The sequence below is a fragment of the Trachypithecus francoisi genome, unplaced genomic scaffold (genome assembly GCF_009764315.1).
Source record: "Trachypithecus francoisi isolate TF-2019V2 unplaced genomic scaffold, Tfra_2.0 Lachesis_group12, whole genome shotgun sequence".
In the NCBI taxonomy this organism is placed as follows: Eukaryota; Metazoa; Chordata; class Mammalia; order Primates; family Cercopithecidae; genus Trachypithecus; species Trachypithecus francoisi.
The window spans coordinates 93,275,351-93,287,343 of NW_022681457.1; positions in this window are offsets into that span (position 1 = coordinate 93,275,351).

Sequence of the window (11,993 nt, forward strand, 5' to 3'; positions counted from 1 at the left end):
AATGAGGTAGTTATTTCAAATGGTATTTAGAAGCTTCTAAAAGAGGGAATGATAAAATTGCTTCCTCTTAGGAGGTGAACCACAAGATCTTGGAAACTGTTTCTTGACTGGAAACATCATCTGAAGTCTCTACCATCACGCCACCTCCACTTACCACTCCTTCTTCTATTGCCCCAGAACTCTTGTGCCCTTTGCTTTCAGAACCGCGTTGCCCAGATCTTCCTTTACTCCTTTCTCCACCACCCACAGAAGTTTTGACAGCATCTTTTTTAAATAAAAAGCCTAGCCCCAGGGGAGAACCTTTAGTAGCTTATACTCCTGGACCAAGGCAGGACTTACAGCTCTTACTAAGAAATTTCTAGATCCTACCCAGGATCCTATAGGTTTCACTAAGGGGTTTAGTCTAAATTGTAAGAACTTATGAACCTGGCGATTCAGATGTGTATCAGCTGGTTCACATGTTAGTATCTGGAAAAAAAAAAAAAAAAGTGAGGGAATCATTATCAAAGGTTGACTGGAAAGAGTCATCAAGCAATTTTCCATAAAGAAAAAGCCAAAGACCAAGAAAGAACTCGGGAACTAGCAAATCGTTTAGCACAAGTAATTTCCCAGATATTTCCTAAGACCACTGACTCATCTAAAGACCAGCAATGTAAACAAAGAGCCAATGAGATTGTGCTGGACTATTCTGAAATATTTGAGAGGAATTTTAAATAATATTTGGGAATGAATAAAGAAGTCTAAGGGATTATCTGAATGATTCTTTATTAAATTCAATCTTCTTTCATGGACTGGATGAGCAATTGGCCAAGATGATCAAATTGCATCAAATAAATTGGGATTCTGTGCACACTTCAGAACTAGTGAATCTTGCTGATAAGTTGGCCAGAGTTATACAGCAGAAGAAAGATTAGAAAGCCACTAAAATCATGAATTCACAGCATCAACAACTTACTGTTCAATTTATCTGATCTAAACAGAAGTCTCCCTTTCAAAAGGGAGTCCCATAAACATCTAAAGATGTCTATTATTATTGCAAGAAAATAAGACATCTAAAGAAAAATTGCAGAAAGTTGAAATGGGTACAGAAACAAAAAGAAAAAGAGAAAGGAGAAGAGGAACAGGGGCGCTCTAAGGAGATAAAGACGGCTTTCCCCTGTTTTTTAAGCACCACTCTGGGGGAAGTAGTGGACCTACATGTAAATGGAGAAAAACGAAGGCATTTGTTGACACAGGATCTACCCTTTCTGTTCTAAACCCTACCTTTATAAGCATCCTCTTCCTTGGAGTAATCAAACCATTCAAATGATAGGCATATCTAATCAACCAATGGCTATATACAAATAAAAACTTTTCCCTTTCCAATTAGGTCATATAGATGGACATTCTTTTCTTTTTCTTTCTTTCTTTCTTTTTTTTTTTTTTTTGTGACAGAGTCTCGCTCTGTCGCCCAGGCTGGAGTGCAGTGGCACAATCTCTGCTCCCTGCAAGCTCCGCCTCCCGGGTTCATGCTATTCTCCTGCCTCAGCCTCCTGAGTACCTGGGACTACAGGCGCTCGCCACCATGAATTTTTAGTACAGATGGGGTTTCACCGTGTTAGCCAGGATGGTATCAATCTCCTGACCTCGTGATCCGCCCACCTCGGCCCCTCAAAGTGCTGGGATTACAGGCGTGAGCCACTGCACCTGGTTGGACATTCTTTTCTTTTGGTACCTTTTGCACCAGTACATGTTATAGGAAGAGATTTTCTGGAGCTTTATAATGTTCACATTTCCTTCTCAAAAAGAGGATAAATGTTTTTGAAAATGGCTGAAAGAGCATTGACTGAAAATGATAAATCAAGAAGTTTAGATCAAATGATCATCAAAATTCAATAAAGCAGTAAGACAAAATAGAACCTGATACTTTATTACGCCAGATCCCTGAGTGTTTATGGTTCTAGCTGTCTACTGACATAGGGAAAAATTTAACAGCCACTCCAATATGGACACAGGTGGATCCAAATAAGCCACTTCCCAATATTAAATCATATTCATTAAAACAGGAAGCCATAATAGGAATAAAACCAATAATCAAAGATTTCATTGATTAAAAAAATGATTATTCTTTGCACCAGTCCTTGTAATACTCCCATCCTTCTAGTGCCAAAACCTAATGGGAAAGGATGGAGATTCATACAAGATTTGAGAGCCATTAAAAATATTGTCATTCCTTGTCACCCAGTAGTTCCACACCCCCACACTCTTTTATCTAATATATGTGTAAGCAGTAAATATTTCACTGCAATTGATTTATGCAGTGCTTTTTAAAATATCAGTTGATCCTGACAGTCAATATTTTTTTGCCTTTACCTGGGACACCAGTATATCTAGACTGTTATGCCTCAAGGTGATACTAAAAGCCCAATTTATTTTCCACAAATGTTAAGGGCTGGCCTGGATGAGCTAAATGTGTAAGGAAATTCCACTCTACTTCAGTATGTGGATAATCTCTTGTTATGCTCCTTCAGTCTGCATGATTGTAAAAACAACTCCCTTCACTCGCTGGAACAATTAGCAAACAGAGAACACCAGGTGTGTACAAAAAAACTCCAATTTTGCTTAATGGAAGTAAAATGTTTGGGACATTTAATTTCTAAAGAGGGACAACATATAAATCTGGATTGAGTTACTGGAATTCTTGCATACCTCCCTCCAAAAACTAAAAGGTAGCTCTGGGATTCTTAAGCTTAACTGGCTACTGCTGTAGGTGGATCCCCAATTTTTCTCTCATGGCACAGCCTTTATATACATTGTTAAAAGAAGACCAACTTGATTCTCTACAGTGGACATCAGAAGGAGAAATAGCAATTCAAGAACTAAAGGAAAACTTTACGAGGGCCCCTGCTTTGGGCCGTCCAAATTATCAGCTATCATTTTTCCTTTTTGTTTATAAAAAACGTGATAGCACCCTGGGTATTCTGACCCCAAAACACAAGATATTCTATCTTGTCTATCTGACAAGATACACCTATTGACCATTGTAGTCAGCAGTGACACACCGTAGCACATGTGCTGTCCCCTTGTCTGAGGTCTATTTCCGTAGCTGCAAGCTCCTGAAGGCCACTCAGGCAATTGTAATGCAGGCTCCTTTGACTGTATATGTACCTCATTCTGTAGAACCTCTTTTAAATTCACAATATATGCAACACTTTTCTGTTAACAGGTTAGCTTCTTATAAAGTACTTTTACTCTCTGCCCCACATATTATCCTCCCTTACTGTAATACTCTTAATCTCACAACATTACTTCCTGAAACAACTGATGAGATGCCTCATGACTGTATTTTACTAACAGAATAACTTTTGATGCCCAGACAGGATTTACAGGAGACACTGCTGTAAAATGCTGATGTTATCTGGTTCACAGATGGATTGTATCTAAAGGATGAATTTGGAAAATAATGAGCAGGCTGGGCCATTGTGTCTCTTGCGGACATTATAGAGAGCAATCCCTTGCCTAAAGTAGAATCAGCACAGTTAGCTGAGTTAATAGTGCTTGCCAGAGCTTGTCAAGTGGCCAAAAATCAAATGGCTAATGTTTACATTGACAGCTATTCTGCTTTGGGTGTAGCTCATGATTTTGGAATGTTGTGGAAATAGTAACCTCCTCCAGACATCCTATTAACGTGACTCTCAAGTTTCTGATCATTTAGAAGCCATCCAATTAACAACAACAACAAAAATAATGGACTATTATCAAGGCCTTTTACAATAGCCCTGGACATTTCCAACTTCACTCTCCGAAGAGTAAAGGAAATCGTTTTGCTGATTCAACAGCAAAAAAGTCTGCGTTAACACTGATATCAAATAAAACTAGAGAGGTAGCTATATTTAAAATGCACTCCATTGAAAAGGAACTCCAAGGGGCACAAGAAAAGGCTTCAGAGAGGGAAAAGGAAATATAACTAACAAAAATGGGGGTGCCTTTTCTCCACTTGCAAATTATGGTATGGACCCAAGGACAGACCAGTTTTGCCTTTGGGATTTCAATTTTCTTTTTTTTTTTTTTGAGACGGAATCTCGCTCTGTTGCCCAGGCTGGAGTGCAGTGGCTGGATCTCAGCTCACTGCAAGCTCCGCCTCCCGGGTTCACACCATTCTTCTGCCTCAGCCTCCCCAGTAGCTGGGACTACAGGCGCCTGCCACCTCGCCCGGCTAGTTTTTTGTATTTTTTAGTAGATACAGGGTTTCACCATGTTAGCCAGGATGGTCTTGATCTCCTGACCTCGTGATCCGCCCGTCTCGGCCTTCCAAAGTGCTGGGATTACAGTCTTGAGCCACCGCGCCCAGCCTGGGATTTCAATTTTCTATGTCACAACATGTCTATGAGCTCACTCACTGGGGGACTGAAAAAATGATTGCCGAGGAAAAACAATTATTATTGGGAATTCTCACCCACAGTAGCTCATAGACTTTATGGCTGAATGTCCAGTTTATCCTAAACCTAATCCAGGAAAGTGTCTTCACAGATTTCAAGGGCATTTCCCTTTGCCCACTGGCAATACTTGGCAAATGAATTTTATCCAATTACCTCCAGCCCAGGGTTATAAATATGTGCTGGTTATGATTTGTATGTTCACTCATCACATTGAAGCATTTCCTTGCAGAAGAGTCACGGCACAAGCAGTAGAAAAATATGTGTTGCAGTGGATAATTCCCTCTTGGGGAATTCCTTCCAAATTACATCACAATAGGGGAACTCATTTTACTGGAAAGATAGTCCACTCCATTTGTAAAATCTGGCTCATTTTCCAACATTTTCATTTTGCATACCATCCATAGTCTTCTGAATTGGTGGAATGAAGAAATGAAATAATAATAACCCAGCTGGCAAAGTTAATGAAAGCTTTTCATATTATGTGGCCCAAGGCTCTTCCATTGGTTTCACTCAACCTAAAAGCAACTCCTTTCAGAAAACATCAATTATCTCATAAGATAAATACAGGGTGACCTATGAAATTGTATGGTGGTTTATATAAACCAACTTTACTGAAAGGAGATATACTTCATTATTGTCAAGGCTTAACTAAACATCTTTTCAAAAAAAAAAAAATCAATAAAACTTATTTTAACAGTGTGCTCCCAGGTGATGAAGATCTCAAATACCACCATCTCCAACCAGGTGACTCTGTTTATTGAAAAAGACATCAACTAAAAGTCTCGCTTCAACCTCATTGGAAAGGAGCTTATCAGGTATTGTTGACTAATCACTGTGAAGCTAAACTTGAAGGAGTTAACTCCTGGATTCACATTTCTTAGTTAAGAAAAGCTCCAACACCTAAATGGACTTCTAAGTCCACAACAGACCTCCAATTAAAGATCTCTAAGATTTCCGACTCCTCCAAAGGTGGAAGGAGACAACATCTGAGTAGACAGCATTTCCCAAGATACCAGACCAGCCCTGTGTTCACTATGATTTCCCTCTGCATATACGTTTTGTTTTTGCATTTTCCTGTCATGATGATGAGTATCTAGTAACATCCTCTCCTTTGTTTGATCCCTATTTCTCTTACTGGGAAATCACTCATCTAACTTATATGGAAGTAGAACAAACCTTTCTTTTTTAACATCAGGAGGATATTGGAATGCTGACGTTGACTTCTTGGAATCAGATCCTATAGCCTATGGCACCTTCTTTTCAGGCATAATATACTATTAGGAACCCTATTTAAAGAAATACTTCTAGAAAATTCTTCTCAATTCGATGCCTGGTTGGACAGTTTTTACTACTCTACTAATAGCTCACTGTATGACTGTGAATCTAGATGATCAATTACTACCCGAAGTCCTTGAGATAATTGAAAACAGCTGCAGCTTGTGTGCCTTGCCACAGTATCTCTTGCCCTAGAGGTCAGAGGCTTTGTTTCTGTGGCTGTAGGTCTATGAAACATTCTAACGAAACTGGGAATCATACAATGGGAATTACTCGGTGATATGGTTTGGCCTGTGTCCCCACCTAAATCTCATCTTGAACAGTAATCCCCACCTGTGGAGGGAGGGACCTGATGGGAGGTGATTGGATCATGGGGTTGGTTTCCCCATGCTGTTCTCATGATAGCGAGGGAGTTCTCACGATTGCTGATGGGTTTAAGTGTGGCACTTCCTCACTCTTTCTCTCTGTCTCCTACCACCGTGTAAGATGTGCCTTGCTTTCCCTTTGGCTTCTGTCATGATTACAAATTTCCCAAGGCCTCCACAGTCATGTGGAACCAATTAAACCTCTTTTCTTTATAAGTGACCCAGTCTCAGGTATTCTTTATAGCACTGTGGAAATGGTATTCTCCAGTGGTATCCTCACCCAGTTGGAGGATAATTTGGGAATTCAATCAGGGAGAATGTGAAAAGCCTTATGGTATATCCAAACTAAACTACATCTAGGGGTAACTGCTACCTATGTCACCCTAACTTGGAACACCCAACATATTTGGGTTCACAATCTGTGCCTAAATTGCACTTCTGCTATAATTGCTCCATGGCAACAACATGTTTGGTGGATAAAACAGCACTGGCCAACTAAGGTAAAAGAAACTTAGGTGCAACAGGGGAATGACTTGTGATATTAAGACAAGTTAAAACTGTATTTTATGAAAAAAGACATTCACAAGAAAAGTTGATACTTACCAATCAAAATAGATTAGAAGAAATACTCTTTCATGAGGAAAGTAAGGATCAGGAAGCTGCGTGGAAAGATAATGACACTGTTGCTAAGTGGATAAGTCAAACTGCTCAACTCATGAGGGACCATACCAAAAACTAGCGATGAGAAAGAGCTTGCATCCAAACTCAGCAAGGTTTATTGACCATGCTAATCCAAATGGAAGCAAAAGCCTCTAAAACATGGCCAACCATTTTGGATACAGAAACACGAGGTGTGCATTTGTGGAAAAAACAAGTCCTCTTCTTCCTGGAAAATTACTACCAGGGTGTGTAGCCTAAACTGCTGCACTCTACAGCTTTAGCACCAGATATGGCTTGGCGGTGTCCCCACCCAAATCTCATCCTGAATTATAATTCCCATAATCCTCACAGGTCCTGAGACGGAGCTAGTGAGAGGTAATTGAATCATGGGTATCAGGGAAACCAGCCCGTGGGTAGGTTTCCCCCATACTGTTCTCGTGATAGTGAATAAGTCTCATGAGATCTGATGGCTTTATAAATGGGAGTTCCCCTGCGCAAGCCCTCTTGCCTGCCACCATGTGAGATGTCACTTTGGTCTTCCTTTGTCTTCCGCCATGATTATGAGGTCTCCCCAGCCATGTGGAACTGTGAGTCCATTAAACCACTTTTTCTTTATAAATTACCCAGTCTTGGGTATGTCTTTATTAGCTGCATGAGAACAGACTAATACAGCACCCCATATATATAGTCACCAGACATATTACACAGTACACCTAGTACGAATAGGGATTATTTTAACAATACCTACATTCTCCCAATGGGCAGTTGATGGACCATATTAAATAATAATACTTAGAATCCAATTTCAGTTCTAAATTGTAAACACATTCAGAGAGACTAGTGCTGTCCCTGTTAGATTTGGAATCCCGAAATCATGGAAACATGACCTCTAATTTCTACCCCTGTTCAAAATAATATATGGAGCCCAGGTGACATAATAAGACCTCATCTCTTAAAAAAAAAAAAAAAATTAGCTGGGGATGGTGGCCTGTGCCTGTGGTCTTAGCTACTCGGGAAGCTGAGACTGAGGTGGTAGGATCACTTGAGCCTAGGAGGTCGAGGCTGCAGTAAGCCGTGATCACACCACTGCACTCCAGCCTGGGCAACAGAGCAAGACCCTGTCTCAAAAACAAAACAAAATAATATATAGTATATGGGAAAATAATGCTTTTTTCTGGGAAAGGAAAAAAATGGGATTGTAACCATTCTCATTTTTACCTTAGTTGGCCAGTGCTATTTTATCCACCAAACACGTTGTTGCCATTAAACAATTATAGCAGGAGTGCAATTTAGGTACAGGTTGTGAATCCAAATATGTTGGGTGTTCCAAGTTAGGGTGAGATAGGTAGCAGCAAATAAGTTTGCAACCTGACAATATTTGATTTAAATTATACTGCCATTTGGTGCAATTTGGGGTTCATAGAGAAGTTACTTTTAGGACAAATATAACACTTAAGATCATGATATGTGACATCAGTATGATGTTGATAATAAAAAATTTTGAAAATTGAAACTCAGTTCACCTCAAATTGTATTTCCAGCAAAAAAAAAAAAAAAAAAAAAGAATGGCTAGAAGAGCAATTAGATAAATCATCAATTAATTACAGTTCTAAGTGAATATACCAAAAACATCATTAAGTACAAATACAAAAAAACAAAGGGGGAAGGAAAATTATTAGATTAGTCATAAGACTATCAAAATAGAAGTTCCAGGTTTTTTTCTATGATGGATTGTTGCCTTTCTTCATTGTTGTTACCCGAAAGGACTCTCAGTTGTTCACACTATTATTAATTATTTTTCTAGTATGTCTATGTTACAAATGTTATAAATGCTGCAAAAATTGCAAATGTCACTGAAAGAACAGAACTCCAGCCCAAATTAAGTTAGTTCATTGATCTGAACTAATGGCTGTAGCATGTATGTAAGAGTGGTCTTCTGATGACTGTTTGTCCAACACATTATTTCCCTTTTTCTGATCGAGGAAGGGTTTTCTATTTTAAATGTTTTCTTTCTTTCTTTCTTTTTTTTTTTTTTTTGAGACAGAGTTTCGTTCTTGTTGTGCAGGCTGGAGTGTGGTGGTCTGATCTTGGCTCACTGCAACCTCCACCTCCTGGGTTCAAGCGATTCTCCTGCCTCAGCCTCCTGAGTAACTAGGATTACAGATGCCCACCACCATGCCCAGCTAATTTTTGTATTTTTAGTAGCTATGGGGTTTCACCATGTTGGCCAGGCTGGTCTTGAACCCCTGACCTCGTGATCCGCCCGCCTCTGCCTCCCAAAGTGCTGGGATTACAGGCGTGAGCCACCACACCGGGTCTTATTTTGAATTTTTTCCATCCTGAAGTCCCAAGGTTTATAAAACATATCAAATTGCATATTCTTCCTCCCAACTCCTCAAGGCTCTTCAGCAATATGGTTGACCATGCAACACATCATTGCATCTGAGGAGCATCCTAAGGAAATAATTCTAATTGCAGTGATCACCTCTTCTCTCCATAACATGAGGAGATATTAGCATGACAGGAGAGCCTCTCACATTATGAAAGGAAATGCAGGAATTTTCGCATCCTCACTGACAAACCAAATGACAGAACTTCATATAGGAGTGAAAAACAGAACAAGGGCATGTAAAACTTCCAATGTGATCCCCTATGCTCTATAATTCCAAGCAAAGGGGACCTGTCCTCTTCAAATCCTTCACATATATTACTTGGTTTTCAAAGTCCTCTTTTGGGGAATTTTAACCAAAAGGGAAAAATTGTCAGAAAAAAGAAAATCTGAAAGAAAAAGCTTTAAAACACAGCCCAAGATGGCTGCAGGTTGGACAAATGGATACTAATATAAGGCCTGTGAACTAAAGTTGAAGTCTCACCTGCTAGGGTGGAGTCTGTCAAATATTTCCCTGGCATTACTGATTGTAACCTTGCCTATCAGATGAAGCACGAAGGCAGGGTAGAATCAATCACCCCTCTCCAGACCCTAAGACCCCTACGTACTCCACAACTTTTTACCCTATATATATTAACTGCTTATTTCTTTATTTATGCATAATGTCACTAAGCACCAATCAGAATTGTGGCACCTTTCCTTCAGTGCCCCTGTGGAGACAGGAAGTGACTCCATCTTGGATGTGAATGTGCCATGTTGTGTTCTAATTAGCCCTAGTCTTGCAAATGCCTTCTGATTCTTAATTTATTTACTATCCCTAGTGTAAGAAGATGACAACGTTGATGTCATCACACAAATTATAGGCTATGATACATACAACATTCTTGCCTGTTCTGGAGGCTGCCTGTTATTGTCTTGCTGGGCACACATGCCCTTTCCCTACGGTACATAAGCCCTGGGTCTGGGGAGTAGCAGGGTGGAGATCTATCTTTTGTCTTGCAGCTAAAATCCCAAGACTAGGCTTCTGCCTGTAAGTTCTTCCCCCAGTAAAACACACTAAACCAAACTGAATTTGTCTCCCTGCTTTTCCAGTTTCCAGCTCCTTTGGCATTTGGGGGTCGTTTTGGATATAAGGCCCTTTCATGGAAAGATCCTTCTCCCATTTTCTTTCTTTGTTTTTTTTTTTGTTTTGTTTGTTTTGTTTTGTTTTGAGACAGGGTCTCACTCTGTCGCCCAGGCTGGAGTGCATGGCACGATCTTGGCTTACTGCAACCTCTGCATCCCAGTTCGAGCAATTCTCCTGCCTCAGCCTCCTGAGTAGCTGTGATTACAGGCATATGCCAACTAGCCCAGATAATTTTTGTATTTTTGTAGGGATGGGGTTTCACCATGTTGGCCAGGCTGGTCTCCAATTCCTGATCTCAGGTGATCTGCCCGCCCCGGCCTCCCAAAGGGATAGGATTACAGGCATGAGCCACCACATCCAGCCTAAATTTTTAAAACATATATTGGGAGAACTGAAAAGAGGAAGCAAGGAGATATAACAGAAACAAGGACCATCCTCATATGGAAAGTCAATACATGACGTTTGAAGTGAGGGTTGTGAAATCGCATCACAAGCTTGTTATTTGGAACTACTGAGATAAATGCCAGAAGAAATGCCTAACAGAATTCAAAGTATTGGCCTCGGACGTCAGGAGTCTGGGAGCCGGGAGCTGAGGAGACGCACTCGTGAGTCCGTTTCTGATAAACCTCAACTGTGCCATGCATCCTTTAAATTTGAAATTTTTGAAAAGTTAAAAGTTAAAACAAATCAAAAGGGCCTTGCGGAGCTGTGTTCTCCTCACCAGTCCCCACGGTAGCCCCTTGGCAATCCACAGATAGGGCTCCCACTACCATGGGTTAGCTCAGGCCACAAGCCCGGGTGCCCCCCCCTTCTCACGTGGGAGGTTATGTAAGCCATCCAAGGTCACAAAGGCAGTAGGTTTCAGTCCACAGTCACAGCTCAGGGCTTCTGTCAGAACAGGGACCTCCTTAGGGTGGGGCCTGTGAGTGCCTTTGTCCTGTGACTCAACCCAGTTCCCTGTGTGACTCCACAGGGAGCTCAGAGAAAGCCCACACCCACTTTCACCTGAGGACACCCCAGTGGGGCAGAGTGGGCCTTCCCTGCTCCACCCGAAGCAGGACTCATGCCCTGGCCTTTCTGGGGCACATTGCTGTGTATTTCAGAATGAGTAAATAAGTACTTTTATGAACATGGCCAGTGGGAAGAAAGATTATTGCCCTCGTTTTGTGGATGAGAAAACTGAAGTTAAAAGAGGGTAATGGGCTGGGTGTGGTGCTCACACTTGTAATCCTAGTGCTTTGGGAGGCGGAGGCAGGTGGATCACCTGAGCTCAGGAGTTCGAGACCAGCCTAGGCAACGTGGTGAAACCCCGTCTCTACTAAAACACAAAAATTAGCTGAGCGTGGTGGCATGCACCTGTAGTCCCAGCTACTTGGGAGGCTGAGGCAGGAGGATCACTTGAATCCGGGAGAGAGAGGTTGCTGTGAGCTGAGACTGCACCACTGCACTGTAGCCTGGGTGACAGAGTGAGACTCCGTCTCCAAAAAATAAAACAAAAAAGAGGATTACGACTTGTTTAGGGCACACCACTGATCCCAACCCTGATTTGGACGCAGGTCTGACTCTAGCACCTGGGCTCTTGGGTCACTGACGTAAAGCACACTGACTCAGGTTTGTAAAACGAGGGCCAAATAGCAGCTGAGTCCCTGGGTTGCTGTGAAGGTCAAATGAGGTCAGGTAGATATGGGACTCTTGGGAAGGTTGTTGGTACATCCCAACGACCTCACACTTTCAGCCGCTAACGGTGATGATGATGTCAG